The sequence below is a fragment of the Apodemus sylvaticus genome, chromosome 11 (assembly GCF_947179515.1).
Source record: "Apodemus sylvaticus chromosome 11, mApoSyl1.1, whole genome shotgun sequence".
NCBI lineage: Eukaryota > Metazoa > Chordata > Mammalia > Rodentia > Muridae > Apodemus > Apodemus sylvaticus.
Genome location: NC_067482.1, coordinates 10724689 through 10748779, shown reverse-complemented (window position 1 = coordinate 10748779; position 24091 = coordinate 10724689).

Below are 24091 nucleotides of genomic sequence, written 5' to 3'. Positions count from 1 at the left end.
GTATATATACCATATTTTCTGTATCCATTCCTCCACTGAGGGACATCTGGGTTCTTTCCAGCTTTGGCTATTATAAATAAGGCTGCTATGAACATAGTGGAGCATGTGTCCTTACTGCATGCTGGGGAATCCTCTGTGTATATGCCCAGGAGAGGTATAGCAAGGTCCTCCGGAAGTGTCCTGCCCAGTTTTCTGAGGAACCTCCAGACTGATTTCCAGAGTGGTTGCACCATCTTACAATCCCACCAGCAGTGGAGGAGTGTTCCTCTTTCTCCACATCCTCGCCAACACCTGCTGTCTCCTGAGTTTTTAATTTTAGCCATTCTGACTGGTGTGAGGTGAAATCTCAGGGTTGTTTTGATTTGCATTTCCCTAATCACTAATGATGCTGAACATTTCTTAAGGTGTTTCTCAGCCATTCGAAGTTCTTCAGGTGAAAATTCTTTGAAGTATTCCTCTTTCAATGCAAGTCTTTCCAGGAAAACAATAAGGCTTTTCTTCCCCAGAAGTAACTCCAGTCCTTCCATGTACATGGGGCAGAAAGCACTGAGAAGTTTTAAATGTCAGTCCTAACTGGAGCACTCAGCTGGCGTCTCCCGCTCTAGAATTACCTCATACACTCTCTCCAAAGGAAGAAGCACCTCAAGGGTGTTGACCTGAGTCAGGCAGCAGAGGGGATCTTGTTAGAGATGACTTGGGGGATGGGTGTCACTTTGGGGTCGGGAAACTTCTACACAAATATCAGGTGACATTCAGTCTTTGATAGGCCCGAGTAGGCTGTCTGAGGTCAGTAACGTGGGAGATGACGTACCACTGAGAGTCTCCAGAAGATTCTCCAGGGATGGGCTCCAGTAGACACCAGCTTCAACAGTTATTCAGGAGTGGAAACATCTTCATAAAGCTGAGGGAACCTTGTCTGAGGCTCCAGAGCTAGTAAACTGATAAAAGATGGCGATTTGAAAAGGCAAGACAGTAAGAGTGGTCTCTGTTCATCTTTCCAGACTCTGGGAAGTTCAGTGAGGAGGGAGACAACTGAGGTGGAGAATAAATTAGGTCCACACATCCATGCCTTCGAGTCGAGGTTCCGCACGAGGCCCGCCACTGTGAAGCCCAGTGCTGTGTAGGGCTCCATGCTTCCTGTGCCCAGTCTGTCACAACAGACCAATAAATGTAAAATAACCGTTTTCTGAAGGAGACATACAAATTGTTGGCAGGTAATCACGAGAAAATAAGCAAACACTGTAGATCACAACCCGTTAGGAAAATTAAAATCAAAATGAGATATCGCCTCACTCGAGGGAGACTGGCTATTATCGAAAAGGTTACCGATAGCATACAACACTGAAGAGAGGGAAAACAGTGAACCCACAAAGACTTCTGGGAATTCCTGGTTAGTCCTACAAACCGACCTGCTAGAAATGAAGATGTTCTAAAGGCATCTTATGTCTCTCAGTCTCACTGTGAGACCATTGAAACAGTGAACCCTAAAGAAATGGGATCTTCCCCAGGAATCTCATGCTGGGGGAAAGGCCAGGTGGGAGAGTTCACGCAGGTCTCACAGCTGGCCAGGATGAGACAGAAATCCAGGCAATGATAGGTTTGTGGTGGGCGGGTCCGTGCCTCGACTGGGGGCTGGGTAGATATACAAATCTCTGGCCCTCTGTTTAAATTTGATCTCACTTCAGGTCCTCAGGACAGACTTATGGGTGCAGTGAGCCTCTCTGTTCTACTTCCCAGTGTGACCACACTCCCGCACTCAATCAATCTCTTGTTTGCTTCCGCTCTCGCTTTTAATTTGCCTCCTTTTAATTAGATTATTGAGGGTGGGTAGCCAGACTCTACTTGGGACACAGATTGTGAACCTCAGTTTTGATAACAGCATAAGCATTTCAGGAAACAATATGGAGATTTCTCAAAAATAAAAATAAAAAAAAATGCCATTTATTCCCTCAGTCTCATTACTAGGGACAGAGCCAATGTAAATACAATCAGCACGCCCAAGTGATAGCCACAGGCCCATGTTTACCACAGCAATATTCATAGTAGACAAGAAGCAAAGCATAGATCCACCAAAATCACCACGATTGGATACAGCAAAAGGAAGAACACATACCATTAGATATTATTTGGCCAAAAAGAGAATGAGGGAAAATGAAATCCTGTCATTTGTAATGCTGTGAACAGAATTAGAGATCACTGTGTTCAGTGAGGTAGTACTGCCCCAGCCGGTACTGCTGATCTCATCTGCACGGAGAACCTAAATCTGATGGTCTCACAGACTTGGGGACAAGGCTGCTGGTTGCTAGAGCCTGCAGAGAGAAGCAGGGAAGAGGAAGGGTGGAGAAGTGTTGGTCAGTGAGCGTGAGCGCTGAGTTCTAATTCTGCCGCGCAGCTCCGCTCCGCAGTGATGTGCCCAACAGTAATGTGTCTTCCAGACAGCTGCAAGGAAGGAATTTAAATGTTTCATCGCAAAGAGATGATAAAAATTTCTTTTAAGAGGATAGACAAGTTTAATCTGGCTTAGACATTACACAGTGTCCATTGTGTGTATGGAAACATAATGTGTACATAAATATGCACGAGTTTTATATTCTTTTGTATACATTTTATAAACGAATTTAATTTAAATGTAAAAACAAGAAAGTATTCACTTTCCAGACCACAATCAGGGCTCGAAGTTTCCTGGCACAGGATTGAAGCACTCAATTTACCATGCTTGTGAAATCAGTTTCAAGTTGCCTTCTCTCCCAGAGGAAGGTCAGAGAAAGGCTATACGTCTGGGCCACACTTGAAGGCTAAGAGATGGTCCCCACGGCCTTCCAGAGCCACCTGCTCGCTCGCTATGCCACGGCCACGGAGTCTCGGCTATTCAGCTGAACAAAGGAAATCGTTTTCCAAAGAAGATTAATCAAGCTGTAACCGCAGTTTGCGACTTCACCTGCTTGCGTGTACAGGATAGGTTTTTCACCTTTCGGTTGAGCATCTGTGGCTTCAAAAGTCGCCCACTTGGGACCGTCCCAGAACTCTGGGGTCTGTGGTGCAGCACGTCCGTCGCACGGTTCTGCACACCCGGCTGGCCCTGGGTGGCGGAAAGCTGTTTCCACTTTGTTTAATGAGTAGATTAGTCCTGAAGGAATGTGACGCAAGCCAGGAGGTCCCCTCCCTCCACGCGGCCAGATCTTATTCCTGAAATGCAGACATTTGGCAGTGTTTACACCCCGAACAAGTGCTTCTTAATCGCCAATGTGGGACAGAGCGCAGGTGTTTCTTCCTGCGCAGCCTTCCAGGCAGCTAAGACTCCGCCGTTCTGAACCTGGGAACGACCCGTCGGATGAAACGGAGCCTGACAGCGACGGTGGCCATGAGACTGACCACCGAGCCTGCGGGGGCCCCAGCTGAAAGTTACGAGTGGAATAAGTAACACGGCTATAAATTGTTTTGTTTTGGTTGGGCGAGAGCCTGTCTCTGAATGAAGTAATGTTTCTTTCATGGAGCTTTGGAGAATACAAGTCTGGCATCTGGCCTGGAGTTTAACACTTGCTAAGCGTGATCATTTGAGTCCCTCAGGACACTGCAGGGGGACTTGTGAAAGTCTTCATTTCCAGACTTGAAAAGTGTCCACTTGCCCTCAGCCGGTAACGCAACCTCAAGTGAACACGGATGCCACAAGCAGCAGGCTCTGCCACTGGACCACAGAGAAGGCCAAATCACAAGCCACGGTTTGAGAGGAGAGTATGGAACTAAAGGGTTATGTTACTGCCCATCTCTCAGAGCTGTTAGAAAGATTAAAGTTCCCTGAATGTCTTTGACACCAATACGTACTGTCTTCTTAATTCAGAATTGAGAGGGGTTGATTCAAACGGTCACCATGGTAACAGCATCACCAATAACAAAAACCCAAACCTAACCACATTCTCCCACAGCAAGCGGTTGTCAATCTTCCTAATGCTGTGAATCTTTAATAAGGTTCCTCACGCTGTGGTGATCCTAGCCATAAAATTATTTTCGTTGCTATTGCAAAATTGTAATTTTGCTATTGCTATGAATCCTGCAGATATCTGTGTTTTCCAAAGGTCCTAGGAATCAGGACCCACAGGCTGAGGCATGCTGTCCAACAACCTTATGCTTTTGTCAAGTATGAAGAATTTACAGACTGTTGCCCAGGTTGAAATCATTTTGCATGATGTCACTTGTCCCAGCTGGAAGCTCCTTGGATAGAGAAACCATATTCAGATGACCACTTTCACAGCAAACCTGAGGTAATAAGAACATATAGCCTTTGGCCGGGCAGTGGTGGTGCACGCCTTTAATTCCAGCACTTGGGAGACAGAGGCAGGCTGATTTCTGAGTCTGAGACCAGCCTGGTCTACAGAGTGAGTTCCAGGCCAGCCAGGGCTACACAGAAAAACCCTTTCTCAAAAAAAACAAAACAAAAACAAACAAACAAACAAACAAAAGAACATAGCCTTTGGAGTGGGATCAATCAATCTGTTTTAAATGCCAGACTTTAACAGATTCTTGGTTTCATGAGATTAATTAGCTCCTCAAGCCTCACTATGCCTATCTGTCAAATGGGCTTAATGTCTTCAGTACCAACTTGTTTGTCTTTTATTTCACGGTGAAAGTGTCAACTAAGTGCTCCACATACATTGAGGAGACATTGTCTATAAATAAGCAGATAATGTTTCCAAAGATGAGACAATATATTGTGCAATTACCTTGCATATGAATAAGAGAAAAAAACTAAAGGCACCCTGATCACTGTACACCTTTCTCTATCCACCATCCGAGGATACATTGCTCATAGATCAAAATAAAAAAATCACATCTCCTGGTCCAGACAGATTTCTCAGTGGTTAGAAGTACTTGTTCTTCTTACAGGGGACTTGAGTTCGAATCCTAACACCGACACAGTGGTTTGCAGTCATCTCTAACTCCAGTTCCAGGGGTTCTGATGCTGCCTTCTGACCTCTTTGAACACCAAAATGCACACACAAAATACACACAGAATAAAATAAATAAATCCAACATAAAAACCAGAACTTTTAAAAATCAAGACTCCCAGATTTCAGATGAATTCTTAAGGGTCATTTAAGGCCATCTGAAAATGCCTGGTTTCACAGCGAGCAATGGCCCTTCAATAACCAGAACAGAGCAGGCAGATGGTAGATCTTCTGGGACTCTCATCAGAGCCAGTGTGATTCCTGGACGCATGGCTTGCCAGCTTTGTAGCCTCGATCAAAGGCGTTGAAAACAGAGTCAGGCTCAAGAATAGCTGAGAGGTGCCTTTTATTGGCTAGAAAGACAACATTCAAGATGTGCCCTCAAGTAAAAGAAGACTTAAGATGAGCTGGCAGAAACCACGACACCAAGATTCTCTCTTCCCACCTCTACCTCTGTAGAAGGCTGCCTTTCATCCCTGTGTCTCCATCCTCAGAGCTGGTTAACTTAGAAACGGAATTTGCTCACAGTTGTAGAGGTCAGAGATCCAAGAGAGTGTTGTCCGTGGTTCTTCCTCAGCTGGGAGCTGAATCACGTGATGACTCATGCATCCTGGTGCAAGTATGTTTGAGAAGGAGAGAACACAGGACAGGGCAGGATGCTGGAGACATGAATGCTCTCTTACGAGGACTAATAGGGGTCTCTGAGAACTATAGGAACCTATCCCAAAGACAGAGCCCTAAATGACCTAATTACTTCTGTGATGGTGTGGATATGCCTGGGCCAGGAAATGGCACTATTAGGAGGTGTGGCCTTGTTGGAGTAGGTGTGTCCCTGTGAGCATGGGCTTTAAGACCCTCATCCTAGCTGCCTGGAAGTCAGTCTTCCACTAGCAGCCTTCAGATGAAGATGTAGCGCTCTCAGCTCCTCCTGCACCATGTCTGCCTGGACGCCGCCATGTTCCCACCTTGATGATAATGGACTGAACCTCTGAACCTGTAAGCCAGCCCCAATTAAATGTTGTCCTTATGAGAGTTACCTTGGCCACAGTTTCTGTTCATAGCAGTAAAACCCAAACTAAGGCAACTTCCCGTTTTATCCCTTCTCTTAAGTGTCCCACTTACTTTAACATCGCCCACACTAGGGACCAAGTTTGAAATACCACAAAGCCTTGGAGGATAAATCACCCCCAAACTGTAGCACCTCTATATATTTGACTCCATGTTCATTCTACCCTGGAAGATGAAAAAGATCACAAAGTGATTGCAGACATATGCCAGAAATAGATAATCAAGTGGGCTATTGCCAAAGAGTACCCTGGTTACTACCAGGGAAGGCGGCTACCACTGGAGGGCCTTGTGGGTTTCTAGCTGGGTCCCACCCCTCCATTCTAGACTTGACCTTCTCCTCTTAAGACCACTAAATAGAGTGTAAAGTTGATCTTAGAGACCACCCTAAAGGTGCTTTAGGAACCATGGGAGAGGACCCTTGGAAGCTGCATCTCTCTAAGGACTGTTCTTGCCTTCTCTGCAAATTGAGGTCAGAGACAAAGTGACTAAATACAGTGTGAAGGCCTCTAGCCCGGCCAAGCATGACAAACACAGCTCTGGCAGGCCTTGCTTTCTCCCTTAGTCCTCTGCCTTGCTAAAAGCCATTAGATTACTTTCCTAAAGCTAGACACCAGGCTCCATACCTTATTTGTCCCCTTGTTCCTCCTAAGGCTGATTTCCAAGGCCCAGCTATCAAAGAATTGAAGTTCAACAATCAAAAGTCCCCTTGGCTCACCTAACTGACACACCCAATTAAAGCTAAACACCCCATCCTAACAGAGGGGCTCCCCTTGTACCTTTACAAAGCACCATTTGCCTCTATCCAGAAGCAATCCTCTGCTCCTCCTGAGAAATACTCCCTCCCCATCTCCATTGTTCTTTTCTGCCTTCTCCCTCATCCTATATCTCTTGCCTTTGTCTCTTATTCCCTGACCTTTGTCCCTCTGGGTCAAATAAATCTCCTTTGAGCTGAGAACTTGGTCTTGGGGTGCTTTGTGCCCATACCTTATCAAGGTCTTGGGGGTCCTTTCACAGTGCCCACAAACCAAATGGAGCAGCGAATCTATAGGAAGCTCATGAAGCTTACTCAGCAAAATTTTGAAAGGTCAAGGAACCATACACTCACGGAGGGCCTGCTGCAACCCCAGAGCCAGTGCCTCTACATCTGAGCATGTCAGGATGGTGGCTGTCTTGCAGTTCCTCCAGCAGTACCGTTTTTGCTTTTTATCTGTGTGAGGGCAGCATGTACCAGATAAAAGTAGCTGTCTGGCACAAGCAGATGTTTTAGCCAGTCTGTTTTCTCCTTAAGAGAAACAGAAAGAGGAGGAGGAGGAGGAGGAGGAGGAGGAGGAGGAGGAGGAGGAGGAGGAGGAGGAGGAGGAGGAGGAGGAGAGGAGGAGGAAGAAGAAGAAGAAGAAGAAGAAGAAGAAGAAGAAGAAGAAGAAGAAGAAGAAGAAGAAGAAGAAGAAGAAGAAGAGAAAGAAAGAAGAAAGAAAGAAAGAAAGAAAGAAAGAAAGAAAGAAAGAAAGAAAGAAAGAAAGAAAGAAAGAAAGAAAGAGAGAGAGAGAGAGAGAGAGAGAAGAGAAGAGAAGAGAGGAGGAGGACACAACATAACAAAGTTGACAGTTGGAGAGATTGGCTGCTCTTTCAGAGGGTCCAGGTTCAGTTCTCAGTGAACCCATTGGTTCTGTGTGTCAATTTGACACAACCTAGAGTCATCAGAGAGGAAGGAGCCTTGGGTGAGGAAATGTCTCCATGAGATCCAGCTGTAGGAAATTTTCTCAATTAGTCTTCAACTTGGGTGGTCCCAGTCCATGGTGGGTAATACCACACTGTAACTGTGGGACTTTTCACCTGCACCCCAATTCTGAAAACAACAACTCTGAGACTTATTATTTATGGATAAATGAGTAGGCCACATGCTTTGGCTGATTCCCCAACTAGCTTGTAATTGAATTTATTTATTCTATTCTGAGTGTCACATGGCTGGCTACCTTTCCTCAGTTTCATGTCTTTCTCCTCAGAGGTTGGGGCAAATTTCATCCCACACCTGACTCTATCCCAGAGTTCCTCTCTCCCTACTGGAACTCCCACCTCCTATTTCCTGCCTCAGCCAATAGGCCATCAGCTTTTTATTGGCAGGCGGTGCTTCCATACAGGACACAAGAGATTGTTTCTTCTACACCATCCCTGGGCTGATAGGCCTGTGTTCTATAGGAAAGCAGGCTGGGGAAGCCAAGGGAAGCAAGCCAGTAAGCAGCACCCCTCCATGGCCTCTGCATCAGCTCCTGCCTCCGGGTTCCTGCCTTGCTTGAGTCCCTGTCTTGACATCCTTTAGTGACGAGCAGAAGCATGGAAGTATACGCCAAAGAAACTCTTTTCTCCCCAACCTGCTTTTTGGTCTTGATGTTTCATTGAAATTAAGGCACCGTGGTGGTCACAACTGTCTATATCTCCATCTCCAGGGAATCCAATGGCCTCTTCTGGTCTCAGTGGGGACCAGGCATCCACATGGCACACATACATGTGAGCAAAACACTCATATGTATAAAATAAAAATAAATCTTAAAAGGAGAAAAAAACATGCACAAAGAGACAGGCAGGCAGGTAGGCAAACAGACAGAGACACAGAGAGTATGTGTGTGTGTTAGAGCCTTTGCTGTATATTCATGAGAATCTGAGTTAGGGTCTAAGCACCCACATAAAAACTGCACATAGTGATAAGTGTCCTTAACCCTGGTGATGGGGGGTGAGGGTGGGGCAGAGTGGGTGGATCCCAGAAGCTCTCTGGTCAGCTAGTCTTGCAGAATCATTGAGCTCCAGGTTCACAAGAGATGCTGTCTCAAAGTATAAGGCTGGAGTTACAGAGCAGAGTATCTAATGTCCTCCTCTGGCTTCCGCATAGGCACGCATGAACATGTGCCACACAGAGAGACTGAATAAAAATAATAAAACCTTCTAAAAGAAAACAAAGAAATGAAATAGAAATAAAGGTTGCTCATCCTAGGACGGGAAGTCACAGCAATGGTTCACTGTGTGTGCAGAGGGAGGGTGTAATAGTTAGGGTTTCACTGCTGTGAGCAGACACCATGACCAGGGCAACTCTTATACAGACAACATTAATTGTTGCTGGCTTACAGGTTCAGAGGTTCAGTCCATTATCATCAAGGCAGGAGAATGTCAGTATCTAGGCAGGCATGGTGCAGGAGGAGCTGAGAGTTCTGCATCTTCATCTGAAGGCTGCTAGCAAAATACTGGCTTCTAGGCAGCTAGGATGAGGGTCTTAAAGTCCACGCCCACAGAGATACACCTACTCCAACAGGGCCACACTTCCCAATAGTGCCATTCTCTGGGCCAAACATATTCAAACCACTACAGAGGGGAAGGAAAGAAAAAGGCATCTCCAATACCTAAGCCTCAGCCAATGAAACTTCACCCTAAGAAGAACCCCTTTCCACTCTCCAAGATATATATATATCTTGGAGATAAGATATATATTGATATATAAAAATAAGATATATAAGATAAGATAAACCCTAACCTTAGGATATATATATATATATATATATATATATATATATATATCCCTAAGTATTTGGTATATATATACCCTAAGTATTTGGTATATATATATACCCTAAGTATTTGGTATATATATATACCAAATACTAACTACTGCTTTACTAAAAGAACATAGCAACCAGGGCAGTGATGGTACACACCCTTAATCCTAGCACTCAGGATGCAGAGGCAGGTGGATCTCTGGGAGTTAGAGGTCACCCTAGCCTACAAAGTAAGTTCCATGGCAGCCAGGGTTACCCAGAGAAAGCCTGTCTGCAATAATGAACAAACAAACAACAGAACCACAGCAATGAAATGATTCCTAATGACATTCTGCTCTGCTCGTAGATCAGTGACCGCCATCTGCATAGTGAGGTATTCCAGGAAGTGTGGGGGTTGGGCTCCCCAGATCAAGCAGAGAGGAGGATGCCTTGATAAGAAAAGAGATTCCTCTGTTTTATGCCCAGCTCAGGAAAGCTGTCTGGACACGGTAGACTACTACCTTGGTAGCTAGGTGCTCCGCTGCGGAGGCCGTGGACGGGTGCCGCGTATTTCCTTGTTCTTCATGGTTTCCTCCTTGTTCCTCCTGGTTTCCTCCGTTTCCATGAGTCTGTAAACTTTCTGCTGTTGATACCCAGCCTGGTGGTGTTATTTCCATCTTCTCCTAGCTGTTGAGACTTGCTTTGTGTCTCACACAGCAATGGGGTCAATTTTGGAGAAAGTTCCATGAGGCGTAGAGAAGAAGGTATATTCTTTTGTGTTTGGGTAAAATGTTCTGCAAGTGCCTATTAAGTCCACTTGGTTCATGATGTCTGTTAGCTCCAGTATTTCTCTGTTTAGGTTTTGTCTGTCTATAAGGGGGCCTCTTAGAGTCTGTTCAGAATGCACCCAGACACCATGTTCTCAGCACAAAGGTGATTACCCTGGAGGACTCAGAGCAGGGAAGATACTGTCTCTGAATCAAAGATAGAAGCTGGTGTTTTTCTGGAGTGGGTTTTTAATGAGAAAAAAGGAGGAAGTCTGTGCTAGGATGAGTTGGTAAGTCCTGACTGAACAGGTTAGCCGGTGTAGCCAAAGAAAGGATTTTGATTGCTGGACCTTGGCATTTTGATAGCTGGGCCTTGGTGATCAGTTTCAGGAATGGGTCAATGCCCAAATAAGGGACTAGTCCTTGGAGGCTAGCTTCAGGAATGTTATCTAAAGGTTTAACAAGGGGGCAGAAGGAGAAAGTGCAAATCCTGCCAGAGCCATGCCATGTTTGCCATGTTCAGACCCGTTAGCCCTTCACTGGCTATTGGCAAGAGTTGGGCACTGTAGTCTCCCACTATCAGTGTGTGAGGGTCAATACGCCATTTAATCTGTATTTCATCCTTTTATGAACTTGGGTGTCTTTCAGTTTGCTTCATAGATGTTAAGAATTGTAATGTCCTCTTGGTGGTTTTTTTTTCTTTGATGAGTATGTAGGGTCCTTCCCCATTGCTTCCTGGTTATCTTGATTTGAAGACTATTTTGTTAGATATTACAATGGCCACACCAGCTTCTGTCTTAGGTCCATTTGCTTGGAATATCTTTTTCAGAGAGCTAATGGCTCTGCGACTATTCTGCTCACGATGCTTTGGGTTCTTCTGAAAGAAGGATGCCTAGGTTTCTGGACTCTGGTGGAGACATATTGTCCCAGTTGTTATTTATCGTGTTTTTATGCTGACATCTAGGCATCTGGGTTTGGGAAGATTGTAATTTTAGATGTTTAAATCTGCTTTTATCTTGTTGAATAGGTGTTGTATTCATTGGTTTCTGCCACCCTCTCTGGTTTTTAGGAGGGTCTACTAGCTGTGTAATATCTAGTAGTTAATTCTTCCTGGGTTCCTGCCAGGTTTGACCACTAGGTTTTCTGGGTAAAATGTGTTTCTAGGTATTGGGATCAAATGCTGAGGAATACAGATGGGCTAGGAGTCAGGATAGGAGATGGTCCACAGGAGGGAAGAAAGCAGTGCCGTCTGCTAGAATCTAGTCCTCTGGGAATGGGGGCAGAGAGTGAGGAGAGGCCACAACAGAGTCTGTTATGGAGCTGGGACCAGACTAGAAGGTGGGTGTGGAAGGGAGGAGATAAAGATCGGAAGCACACCCACCTGCTCCTCTGCTCTACCTGCTTGTCTGTAGGCTGACTGGGGGTTTCCAGGGATGACTGCTGGAGTTGTGGGCTGGGGTAAGAGGATGAGTGAGGGGAAAGCTGGAATAGTCTGCTGGAGGTGGGGGCAGAGAGCAGGGGAAGACTCTGAGTCGCCATTGTTGAAACAACCAACACTTAGAGACGATTAGTGTGAATTCAAGTATGCTGAACACCTTTTTTCCTCTTGAAGGAGTGGGGAAGTACAAGAAGCTCTGGCGAGACGTGTGTGTGTGTGTGTGTGTGTGTGTGTGTGTGTGTGTGTGTTTATGTGCACGCGCCTATGTGTTGCTGGTGTAGGTGAGGCTGAGAAATGTATACATTCACACAGGCTACAACTCTAAAGTAGCATATTCCTTTTCTCTACAAAAGGGAGAGATTAAAGTCAACGGCTCATTGGACTCGCATCACCTTTTTTCCTAAGGATGAGCTCTAACTTCAAAGGTCCTACCTGCTCAGAAAGCTGACAATACCTGCTGGTAAAACCACGGTTCTTCTCACAATTCCCACAAGATGGCAGCATTTCACCAAAGATGTCGGTCTTGTTGTCTAAGAGAAAGACGTAGAAATCAGTAGTAGAGGGCTAGTTGAGAATTCATAAAAACAGAAAGAGCTCAAAATGGCTCCAAACTCTGGTGGTCCTCCAGTTAAATGAAGGCTTTAGCTTGAGCAGTTGCTTTCTAATACAATGGCTTCCTGCCCCCTACGACAAGTTCCGTCAGATGCTTCAGTGCTGGTCCTGTGTTCACCACATGAGGGCAGTGAAGGCCCATCACGTCAGAGGGTTGGTGGTTCTGAATCCATTCCTTGAAGATGCTTTGGGTTCTGGGACTGGAAGGAGGACGTCCAGTCGTCTCACCACGGGAGCAAGTGCAGGCCCACAGGCCCACTCACTCTTCCTCCGTTATCAGCCTAATCAATTTGGTAATTTTCTGCCTTCAGCCCCTGAGGCTCCACAGTGGACTGAGCCTTCTTGAACTTTTTCTTCAGGCTTCTTCTGAACTTCCTGCTCACTCCTACATGATCCTACTTGGTTTCCAAAGAAAACGGAGTGCTCTCAGTATCCGTAGTGAGTATACCTGGAGATACATGCAGACGGTCACAAGATGGGCATCCCTGTCACACTGGAGATGAAGAGAAAACGTGAGGAGAGTCACAATGTTGGTGCAATGTTGGTGATTTGAGAACAATGTCAAGACTGTGTGGAGCCCCCCAATCTGCTATCCCCCCACACCCCACACACGAGTTAGCTTCTCATCTTCCACCTCAGTATGCTATTGCTTTGGTGATCAGTTCTTAGGTCAACCTTAGTGGAAAGAGACAATGGAGAGATTCAGGAAAAGCATTTAGGAGATAAAGAAAAGCAAGAAAAAAAAAGAGCCTTTCTGATATATAAGTAGCTTAAGTTTTATTGAGAAAAGGAGGTAAGTAGGTGGGTGGTGGACAGAAAGGTGGATGTTGTTCTGAGAGAGGAAGTGACCTTTGTAAAATCGCGTCGGTGTCTGCCCCACCTCCACCACCACCACCACCACCATGCCTGTACTTCAGGATGCTGTCCATGTCTCTGTCTGCCTTGCTACTTCTCAGATTGTATCTCGGTGCTGAGAGAGGCAATGCCTTGTTGGCACTCGCAACCTACACACTGTGTTTGCAGACAGTTATCATATCATTAGTCACTGCCTAGCAAGTCCCGCTTCCATGTTTCCACATCTGGGTCCCTCCCAGCCCCTCAGCTGCGCCTGCCCTGCTCTCTGATCTCGTTCCAACACTTCTTCCTTCTTCAGACCCCAGAGCTCTTCACTGACAGCGTCTCATCTCAGGTAAAAGATCAAAGTTATCAGGGGAGGATCGGGGGCGTGTTGTGTGGACTCACAGGAGAGTCGACACTTTTCACAACAGTTCTAAAGCCAGAGCCAGCATCAAAAAAAACTCCATTACTGCCCACCCCATTTTCACACAATGTCTAAACTCTTTTTAAAGTATGTGTCTACTGCAATTCAGACCCATATATTTTGAAAGCATAGCTCTAAAGTGGAATTGAATACATTTAGTGCTGTTCTTTCTCCTCATTAGAGGAAAATCCATCCCAGAAATCATAACTTTTGTAGAGCGAAGAGGAACAAGACCCAAAGAAAGAGGAAGAGGATCACAGGAAAAGACCTCAGCCTTGGGTCAGAAGACTCCACTCTCTAAGGCCTTGGCAAGCAGTCATACTAGGTGCAGACATGAGCCTGTTGGAATCCTCCTCTATACTCCACCCCCAGCCCCACCCCAGTCACAGTTCTGTACCAAACCTCACTCTATAACGCCATGGCTAAAACCTCCCCAGTAATGACCTTGACTATGAGGCAGAAATCACACTCTGTACTGGCTGGTTTTGTGTGTCAACTTGACACAGGCTGGAGTTATCACAGAGAAAGAAGCCTCCCTTGAGGAAGTGCCTCCATGAGATCCAGCTATAAGGCATTTTCTCAATTAGTGATCAAGGTGGGAAGGCCCCTTGGAGGTGGTGCCATTCCTGGGCTGGTAATCTTGGGTTCTATAAGAAAGCAAGCTGAGCAAGCCAGGGGAAGCAAGCCAGTAAGAAACATCCCTCCATGGCCTCTGCATCAGCTCCTGCTTCCTGACCTGCTTGAGTTCCAGTCCTGAGTTCCTTTAGTGATGAACAGCAGTGTGGAAGTGTAAGCTCAATAAACCCTTTCCTCCCCAACTTGCTTCTTGGTCATGATGTTTGTGCAGGAATCGAAACCCTGACTAAGACACACTCCTTGTTTTAATACAGAAGGCCTTTGATAAATTGAAAAAATAGCAACCCAATTCCTCCATTATATAAATACACTTTTTATATAGTGTGGTGGCTCCTATAGACTCATATATTTTAGTGCTTAGTCCTTAGGAGGTGGCTCTGCTTGACAAGGATTAGGAGTTTGCCTTGTTGAAGGAAATGTCTCACTGAATGAAGCCTTTGGGGTTTCAAGTGGTCAAGCCATTGAATTTTCAGCAACTTAAGAAATTCATTTGGGATGCAGGATCCCCGCAAGCTCAAGGCCAGCTCTGTCTAAATAGTGAGTTCAAGATCAGTCAGGAACTACATAGTGAGAGACCTAAGAGAGGAGACAAGGAGACCGAGAAACAGAGGCAGAGAGAGACAGAGAGAGGCAGAGAGAGACAGAGAGAGACAGAGAGAGGCAGAGAGAGACAGAGAGAGACAGAGAGAGGCAGAGATCAACCAGATTGCTGACCTTAATATTTAAACAAGGACAAGTAAAGCTCTGCCAAAGATCTGCCAGTGGCAATCCGTAACATTCCACCTGTAATACGCCCAGGTCAGGAGGATGCTGCATTGCCCTCCAGATCCTGGAGCATCACAACGCCATTTCTCCCCACTGGGATTCCCGTGAGATTGCTTTCTCCCTTGAGGTAGCTTGCTGGGGGCTTTTACCTCCCACCAGTTAACTCTTGACCTCTTCCCTGTTTGTGTTCTGAGTTCCTATGAAGCTCTATCTATCCCTCTAAGTTTGTGCTCTATCCATACAAAGACTTGACTAGTTGTTTTGAAGGAAGAGGGTCTCTCGTCTCCCCCATGAAGGCTGCTGTTAATGTTCCTCCCACAGGACATCATGTATGGCCTTCTATGTCCTGCACCAATCCTCTAAGCTCCTTCCCCATGCCTTGATGCCAACGGCTCATACCCTACACACAATCTCCAGAGAATGTCAGCGCCTGTCACACTAGAGGTTTTCCATCTTCAGTCTCTTCCACCAAGGTAGCTCAGCCAACCAGTAGGGGTGCAGGTACAAAAGCGAAGCAGATTGGGGTGTCCCACAAGCTCCAGAGCACGCTCGGGAATCCAGCTGCATCAGGAACGTCACCTACACCGTCCTCTCACTCAGATTCTTCCCATCTTACAGGATGCGCTCAGCTTCTGGTTCCTGGTTAGGAACGATTTTTAGCATATATTCTCTAGAGAAACTCTTACTATGTTTGTAAACTATATCTAATTACCCATTCAATAAAGTGCCCCTGACCACCTTGAAAGAGAGAAATAATCACTCCTTCCTCCCGCCACGGCTGATGTTCATTTGTAACAATGCCAATGATGACAATTAAGCAAATCAACATTCTGTAACTGACAAACTTCCCCTCATAGATCAGTGAAGGGTGTGGTTGTTATTATCTATTGGTATGTCTCCCACAACCACTAGGGATGAAGACCATATTTGTTGATCAGAAAACTTTTTGGTATTGACTTGAAATCTGCCTCTTTCTAATCTTCTTGCTGAAAGAAATTCAGGCCCTCTCACACAACAGAGTTAATTTCCCATTAAATTGGGAAGGTTGTAAGTCCTGACAACTCTGCATCCAGAGAGAACCAAGATTCCCCCACCTTCTCCCTACTCTAAAGTCTGTCAGTGTCTGAGATCCTGACAGCCAATACTAGAAATATTGTGATGATACAAAATAAATGTTTAACAGTCAACTGACTTCTTCATTAAGGCACATCTGGTTTTCTTTGCTTGTTTTCTTCACTGAGACTAAAATGCTCGAGGAAAACACCAGTGTGTGTCACACTGAGGGGTCTGCATAAAGAGGGCAATCAGCTAAACACCTCCAGGCTCCCTCAGGTAGACCTTTGGAGTCTGGTTTTTCTCCTGAATTAACAATTCATTGGGTCTGAAGCTGAACTGAAGGTTTAGCTTTGGCCTATCAGGCTGCAGCTCTGAATCTTGTTTTATTCATGATTGCCACAAAAGAAAGGTTTTTTTTTCTCCTCAATAATGATGAATCAGTTTGGTGATCTGTTCCATTGTTTTCCTAATTGATAAGAAGAGAGAGGGCAGAGCCAGAAGCCTGTTAACTTGTCACACACCTGTATCTACAGAAGCCTGTCACCTCCTCTGTCTTAGTCAAGGTTTCTATTCCTGCACAAACATCATGACCAAGAAGCAAGTTGAGGAGGAAAGGGTTTATTGAGCTTACACTTCCACATTGCTGTTCATCACCAAAGGAAGTCAGGACTGAAACTCAAGCAGGTCAGGAAGCAGGAGCTGATGCAGAGGCCATGGAGGGATGTTTCTTATTGGCTTGCTTCCCCTGGCTTGCTCAACCTGCTTTCTTATAGAACCCAGGATCACCAGCCCAGGGATGGCCCCACCCACAAGGGGCCCTCCCCCCTTGATCACTTATTGAGAAAATGCCTTACAGCTGGATCTCATGGAGGCATTTCCTTACCTGAAGCTCCTTTCTCTGTGATAACTCCAGCCTGTGTCAAGTTGACACACAAAACTAGCCAGTACACCGTCACACTGACATCTAGGCAGACACAAACTTGTTGGTCTTCATCCTGTCAGGACCATCATCCAGTAAGACTAATTGGTATGATGCCATCTGAACTTATTTACTCATACAGTGATATGCTTACTTTTACCATTGCTGAAATAAATTTTAATGTGCATTTGAAATGGAGAGAAAATTATACAGCAAGCAAGATCATAATTTCAAGGGTCAGAGTCAGATAAATAAGAGTTCTGCCAATTAACAAGTTTTGTAACCTTGGGCAAATGTTAATATAGCTGAGTCATAGTTTCTTTATTCCTTTCATAAGAATGATTATGGTTTCCATTTCATAGGAAAGCTGAAAATGAAATTATTAACCTGAGATATATAACCAGTCTAGATGTCCATCAACAAATCAAAGGACAAAAAAAATGTATGGTACATACATAATGAAATTTTATTCTGTGATTTAAAAATGAAATTTTCAGGAAAATAGAACTAGAGATCATTATGTTAAAATAAGCCAGACTCAAGGGAAAAGGAGACACAATAAATACTATTTTCTTTCAACGCATAATCTCGATTTAAATCTCTAGAGATGTATAGACACGCAGATGCATATTACTTAGACATAACACAAAACACAAAGAGGAATTTAGTAGAGAACTTATGACATAATAGTAACATTTTGTCTTATTACTCCAAAGTAGCATGAATGCTAAAGGGAGATTAGCAGATGGGGAAGGATCAGGAGGCTTCATGGAGGAGAAATTTTGAGCAGAGAGCTGATGGCAAATGGTGAACAAGGCAATGTGTTCCAGGAAGAACACGCCAAGTCCAAGAAGTAGAAACAGCTCAGCTCAGTGTGTCCACTAAGAAAAACAGAAGATGTAAGTAACAGAATCAGGGATATGAACAATCACGAGGGGGGCCACAAGGGAGAGAGAGGATGGGGCTAGAGGGGCAGCAGATCTCACAGAGCTCATGCAACCTCGTACTTCACTTTGGAGAATAGTAATCCATCTTCAGAATATGAGCAATGATACGGGGATGTAAATGAACTCTGTTCTGAATGACCACCCTCACTGCTTTGTGGTCAGTAGGCCATAAGAAATCAAAGTCTGGGCAGGTACTGTAGGAATTTCACAGAAGATGGTGCTGTCTTGACATAGGAAAACTCTTGGATGTGGTGAGCAGTGGTCAGTTTCTAGACATATTTGAAGACACGGTCTTCAGGGTGGGTGATGAAAGAGGATTAAGGATAACTTTGAAATTTGACAGATTTATTTATTAAGATGAAGAGTTCACAGGAGGCACAGACCTGAGAGGTGTGTCGCTCAGAACAAGCTAACAAGCAATTCCAGATTTCAATAGCTTAATCCACACAAATCTCTCCTTCTCTCAGCTACATGTCCAAAATGAATTAGAACACTTCTCTGCTCAGGGTATTCCCCCAGGGAGCCAAGGGTGTCCAACCCTCTCTCTACCCCGGCATATCTTCCCAGACCCCAGAAGAGTTAGAGACTGCCTTGCAAAGCTTCTGCTGGAAAGTGAAGTCACTTCCTCTCCACAAAGTTCTGCCTAACTTCAAAGTGGGCAAGGGGAAGGGCAATCTACTGTAGGCCTGGGCATGCCGGAGTAGGAACCATTTGCATGTTGACCTTGGGAGAGTAAGAAGTACACATGTTTATAAACCCAGAACACTGTCCGGCAGAGGCAGGAGGATTGCTGCAAGTTCACTGCCACCCTGGTCTGGGGGAATCCAATGTCCTCAGACTGACGAATAATGAGCAAAAGACATTAAGTCGCCAGCAGGATACATTTGTTAAGAAAATCAGTTTTCTCTCCTGCTTGCCTTGTACTTGTTCTCCTATTGGTTCTTGTTGTCACCTCATCTCTTCCCTAGAACTGCTGTAGGATGGTGTCTCTGAAACCCTGGTCCTCCTGTGTGCAAGACAAGTGTGCTACCAATGAGCCACATTGGCAGTTTTCTGCTCTCCTGACTTCGAACATCTGTATCCCATCCTGGAAGGGGTGAGGAACACTAGCCATATGCAGTCCCGGAGGTTGACATTAGCATTTCGGCAGGACAAGAAGAAGACAGTCCTGGGCTCAGGCTTCAGAACTGGTCCCCTCACCAAGTTGCTAAATCACACGTGCCAGGCCATATAAACTCTCTGGACCTACCTCAGTTCAGCCTGGCTACAAAACAAAGACGTACCGTTTTCTTTGCACCCTCTGAAGTTCATCCTGATGAGAGTTGGTCCTCAGGAATAGATAATAGTCATTTCTAAGATGAGAGTTTAGCTGCATTCACTAATTGCAGAGTCTGGCTCAAATTCCCACTAGCGTTCCCTTAAGATCTAAAACAACTGAACGTGACAAAACTCACACTGGAGAACTGCAGAACTAAATTAAAACCAACCAACCAAAGAAACGAACAAATAAGGCTGAGGTGATAACTGTACCCTGCACCAGAAACTTGTTTGTCCTGTAAGCGCAAGGACCTGCATTTGATCCCTATAACCCGGATTTTAAAAATGGGCATAGTAGTCAGACAGTGGTGGCACATGTCTTTAATCCCAGCACTTGGGAGGCAGAGGCAGGTGGATCTCTGAATTTGGGACCAGCCTGGTCTACAGAGTGAGTTCCAGGACAGCCAGGGCTATACAGAGAAGCCCTGCCTTGAAAAACCAAACCAACAAAATGAAATAGTCATGATGCTCTGTGATAGTAATCCTAGTGCCGGGGATGTGGAGAGAGGAACATGTCTGAGTATTGCTTATAAACTGGGGAGCTCTAGTCCAGTGTACACACACTCCATCAAGGCCACACCTACTCCAAGGCCACACCTCCTAATAGCGCCATTCCCTATGGGCCAAGCATTCAAACACACAAATCCAGTTTTATAATGAGGAATGCAGGTCTGTTACCAACATATTCCTTCTTACAGAATACCCATATTGAGAGTTCGGCTCATGTAATAAGCAGTTCTTCGGGGGGGGTGTTATTTTATTTTTTTCAGGCAATGCTCAGTCTGTTGGAGGAAGTGTGTCACATATATACTTACACAGTAGAATTGAAGCCCAAGGGAAACCGGCAGCCTCCCAACCAAAATCTCTTGATGGAGACCTGCCGGTCTCCTCCCTTGAGACTTAATCCAGTTGAGCTGGCCATCTTCTAGCCAAGGACCATCCTGCAGGAAGGTGAATTGACCTTAAAGCATGCTCAAGAGACCTAAGAAAGAATGCGCCCTTTAGTGAGATCCTCCTCAAAATCCTTGCCCCACTCTCCAAGTCCTCAGGAGCCTCCTCTGTGGGGCCGTCCACCTCTCTGAGTCCTGAATCAGAAAAGCTTAGCTTTCCCCCTTGTCTTCTCTTCTGTCTCTTTCAGGTACTGAAGAGAGCCAAATTATATTTTTTTTCTTGTTTTCTGGGCTTCCCTATGCTTTCTCTGAAGTTCCCCTTCCCAGCAAATGTGGTCTCGCCCATCATCTGGCTCCTGTCATGCCTAACTCAAACAGCACAGTTCTTTTTCTCTCTCTTCAGCTCCCATCTACGCACCTCTATAAAAGATAATTCTCACCTTCTGTGATCTATAGATTCCATCCCTTGAACTCAGGAGACAAGAACCTGAGAGTTGCTGGCTTGGGCGGCCTGAGTTTCCTGGCCCTAGCTCCCTAGAAAGGTGTCGTTCTTAAAAGCACTCTCATATAAATGTGGGGAACCTAAGAACCCCTTGGCTTATCCTCTTTCTAACTCCCCTGTGCTCTTCACAACGGCCCTGTTGGGTTTTGGATAGAGTGAGAGCAGCTTCTGCTAATTTACTTTCTAGTATTTTCACAGCGTTCCAGGGTCAGTTCAGTAAGTGACTATAACTGAAAAGCAGCCTCTAAGTTATCCAATTCCATTCACTTACCAAACACCTAATCTAATAGTGGAGAGTTTGTGGGTTCCCCGGGGAACTGCTTTCTTGGCTCATTGTTTTCTCATTAGGTTTTAAATGAGTTCGAGTGCTTCAGATGCTCAGATACTCAGGGCCTCACCTCTTCTCAAGCTCTCTGGCTCACCCAGAGCTGTCTGCCGGGCTGTTCCCGTAGCCTCCACCATCACTCTCTGGTGTGCTTGTCTTCTTGTACCTTTAATCTGCTCTCCATTGCTGAGTCCTACCTGGATTACAATTCACCCACAAGGAAAGCTCTTATCATCCAGGGATGATGGATTTATTTCCTTTCTGATGTCCTTTGGCACAGGACTTTGTCTGACACTCCTGCCATACTCAACATCCCACCTCCACCTCCGTCTGGACAGCCTTCAAAGGAGGCCATAGTGTGTCCCCAAAAGGAGGCTGACAAAGGCAGAGCTGGCCTGGGGCCATCACTCTGTAAGTCTTGGTAAGCCAGAGCCTGACTTTTGCAAATGACAAGGTGGAAAGAGGCGTCTTAGGATCTTTTGTATATATCTGGATTAGCAAGCAGTTGTAACAGCTTCTGTGACAAAGATGTAGCCCACACAACAAAGTCTTTGTGTAGTTCTTATGTATTTTCAATCCAGAACCTTTGAAATTATGTAACAGATCTTGCATACGTTTATTTTCAATGTCTGGACTGGGCGACACCACTCTTCTATGAAGAACTATCTTGTTCTGTAGCCGCTCCAGCTGGGGTGAACTAAGCTTCTGTCAGGCCTTCATCTGCTACAAAGTAGCCATTAGCCCCCACCCTCTCTCTCTACAAACACAATTAGACAAAACACAAAGGATCCTGGCAGAAGGGAAGGTGGCGGGCAACGTGAAAACAGAATGCGACATCTACTTGCCAATTCCCCTTTGACTCTGAGCAAGCTGAGAAAATCGATTCTAATACTGAAGACCTTTAGACCCCAACAGTCAGTCCACTCCTCTCCAGTCAGTGCGGACCCCATCATAAAGATCCAGAGAAGGTCCTGGAAGCCCCAGGAAACTGAGTTGAGTGAGGTTTAGCAACTGGTTCTTACTCTGCGTGTAGTGGGGTTTTTTTGGGTTTTGTTTTTGTTTTTGTTTTTTGTTTTTTGTTTTTGTTTTTGTTTTTAAGAATGTGCTTCAAACTTATCCCATGTCCCCATACCATGTCAATTACTGTGCTGGATTTTTATATTATCATTAAGGTTGGACCTACAATCATGTACTGATAGCTAGAGGGGAATATTAACAATGTACCTCTTTTTAAAAAAATAAAACACACTGACTTAGATTTTCTTTGCTAGTCTCCGTAGGGACAGTGCCACCCACAACAGTTATATTAGAACCCCGTTGATTTATTTAATTTACTAACACCAGACATGCTAATTATTTAAATGAAATCTGTGACTGCTGGATGATAAGCACTCTATTTTCTAAATCATGTGTGCGTTCTCCAAGTACACATCACCTCCATATCACCGCCGATCTGTACTTAGGATTCGTAATCACTTGAAAACAAAACAAAACAAAGGCCAATGCTGGTTCTCCAACCACTTTGTCTCAACTACATTGACAACACATTCTACTAAACTGACTTTCCCACGGTGATTCATTAGGAGAAAAATGAGTTCACACTAACTTTCATTTCCCCAAGCCAGCGTAGGTGGAAAGGGAGAAAACGCAGGCTCGGCAGAGGGCAGAGGTAGGAGGCTTGTTGGTGCTTCGTGGGGGGCGGGGGGCACACAATTTTACTTCTTCTTCTAATTAGTATCTGTCTCCTCCAGTTCGCTAAATTAGGACCTCCACACATCTCTCTAGAAGTGCGAAGTTGCACAACTTGGGCACTCACAAGTATGATGACAGTTAACACTCATCTAAGACAGCTGCCTCTTACTGCCCAGATGACTGCACACACTGGGATAGAAGGAAGTAAGGCACAGGCTCACAGGCTGCAGACACTAAGCCTGTGGATGGATACTAGCACTGCAAAGGGAATTGGCTACCTAGGAATTTCTGCATTGAATTAAGTGAAAAGAAGAGAGAGAGAAAGGAGGGGAAGGAGAGGGAGAGGGAGAGAGGGAGAGAGAGAGAGAGAGAGAGAGAGAGAGAGAGAGAGAGAGAGGAAGAAGAGGAGGAGGAAGGGAGGGAGTGGAAGGAGGAAAGGGGAAGAAAGTAAGAAACTACTGAAAGAAAGAAATGAAGGAAGGGACGGACGGAGGGAGGGAGGGAGGGAGGGAGGGAGGGAGGGAGGAAGGAAGGGCTAGAGAGATGGCTCAGTGTTTCTGAGCACTGACTGCTCTTCCAGAGGTCCTGAGTTCAATTCCCAGCAGCCACATGGTGGCTCACAACTATCTGTAACGGGAGTCAATACCCTCTTCTGGTGTGTCTGAAGAAGTTGACAGTGTACTCATATACATACACTAATCTGAAGGATGGAGGGAGGAAGGGGGGGAGAGAGAGAGAGAGAGAGAGACAGATAGACAGACAGACAGACAGAATAGGCCTTGATTCTTAAGTACAGAATTGGGCCCTGTTCTACTTCACACAGAGCCAGCCCGCAGTTCTGAGTGACAGTCCCCCGAGCATAGTAAGGCTTAGAGACAAACCTCCAACCCCACCCTGCCTGCAGCACTGAGTGGACTCAAGTGACATGAAGCAAAGAATTGAGGCAATTTTTAGTCTACAACAAAATCTTCCGGCCTGAATTATCCAGGACAGGGCCACCTTCCCACCCCTCACTGGAAGCCCAACTCTGGCCAAAGTGTTGCCTTGCAAACGTGCTAAAGGTAAATAAAGCCAGGGACTCCCCACCGTTCTATTTCTGAGTTTTATGTTTAGTTAGCAGCAAGTAGTTTTCAGGTCAACGACCACACTCTTGCCCAGGGAACACATTCAAGAATTCCTTTGACCCCTCGGCTACAGCAGAAAATTGGTCCGAATGGCCTTATTCCCTGGCCGCAGTTCTCCTTCCCTCCGAACAAGGAGACTGCTTTTGGAATACAGGCAAGCATTGCCTTGTATTGAGAGCCACGGGGTAAATAAAAGGCATTGGTGAATCCTGGGCGCCTCCCAGAATCCACAGCTCGACTCTAATGCTGGAGTGTAGATGGGAGTCTGCACACGGGAGGCAGGTGCATAGCGGGGAGAGGACTGTGCC